The sequence below is a fragment of the Schistocerca gregaria genome, unplaced genomic scaffold (genome assembly GCF_023897955.1).
Source record: "Schistocerca gregaria isolate iqSchGreg1 unplaced genomic scaffold, iqSchGreg1.2 ptg000357l, whole genome shotgun sequence".
In the NCBI taxonomy this organism is placed as follows: Eukaryota; Metazoa; Arthropoda; class Insecta; order Orthoptera; family Acrididae; genus Schistocerca; species Schistocerca gregaria.
The window spans coordinates 234831-236344 of record NW_026061816.1 but is presented as its reverse complement, the minus strand read 5'-3'; positions in this window follow the sequence as shown (position 1 = coordinate 236344).

Below are 1514 nucleotides of genomic sequence, written 5' to 3'. Positions count from 1 at the left end.
GAACAAGAATTATAAAACTGAGTGCAGCAACATTTGCTCTAAATTTGATTGCCATAAGTGGCAATGACATCACTAGAAAATTTAACTTCCTTCTTTCATTGATGTCATATTTAGAATGGGGGCCTCTGACCCCTCCCCCTACACACACGCACAGTGCCTATCCTCAAACTTCACATAGATAAAGAAATTAGGTAGCCTCACAACACATACACTCTTACAAAGTTTGTTTTGAAGGATCAGCACAATTTGAAAATAATACTAGGAGGAAAACAGTGGGACTTAATCTTGTTGTAGCACAGAAAGAAGCATATCATGCAGCCATAAAAATATTTGACAACCTCCCTTTAATTAACAAGGTGCTGGCTGATAATGAAAGTTGACAAGTGCTATTCCATAGATGAATTTCTGAGAAGGAAACAACAGGTTACCCACGAGCACTGATGTGCTGCTTCCTGCACTTGGGTAGGCGCGCCGGCCCCTGACTGAATCAGCCCAGCAGGTTAACAACGAGGGACGGCATGCCTGAATGTGGTTTTTAGGCAGTTTTCCACATCACACATGGTAAATACTGGGCTGGTCCCCATGTACCACCTCAGTTACACAACTTACAGACATCTGAAAAACATTCGCACTATTTCATGGCTTACACTAGACGCAGACAGCTAGGGTACATTACTTCTGTCCTGGGGGGTACATGATGGTGACAAGAAGGGCATCTGGCAACAACACTCTGTGACACTAACATTGCCAACTCTATAGTAACAGGGTCAACCCCGTGTTGAAGCGGGGCAAAGGCCCAAGCAAATTATGAGAAGGTGACATCCAAAAATGAACATATCTACTAAATGCAATTTATCACAGTCAACATGAAACTTATTTTGGGCATACATAAGAATGAAAATAGCATACTGCAGTGTGAATGCCTTTTACTTTTAGGCCAAAAGGCAGTTCATATCTGTAAATCAAATCTACAATGAAAATATTCCTTTAAAAAGCACATTCAAATATGGACATGTTCTCATTACATGAACCATGAGCGATTTTCAAAACTAAAAATCTTCTTCTTTCTTTCAAAATAACTTACCTCTTATTGTATAATGCTTGTTATACCATATCATTTCACACATTTTTATAGTGTAGTATGTGATACCATAGAAAAAACTGTAAAGTGGCCACTATAGTACTAATATTCGTTTTCAATATTTTATTCAAATTTCAGGTTTATTATTACTTCACAATTATTTAAAATGTTTCAGATCACCATGCCAGAATAAAATGACGTAACTGTGGCATTAACTATCTTTAGAAGTATTCTTTGACGTAAGTGTTACATGCAAACCAGAATAATTTTCTTAACAGTCACAAGCAACATGGAAATATCATCGGTGATGGTTGTGTTCCAACTTAAGTACTAGTGATTTTGGCAGGCTTCTTAAAAATTAGTTTACTGTAAACCATCAACATCTTTTTTCCTATTATCTTAGACTGGATGGCTGAAAAGTACTTGGGCTTTT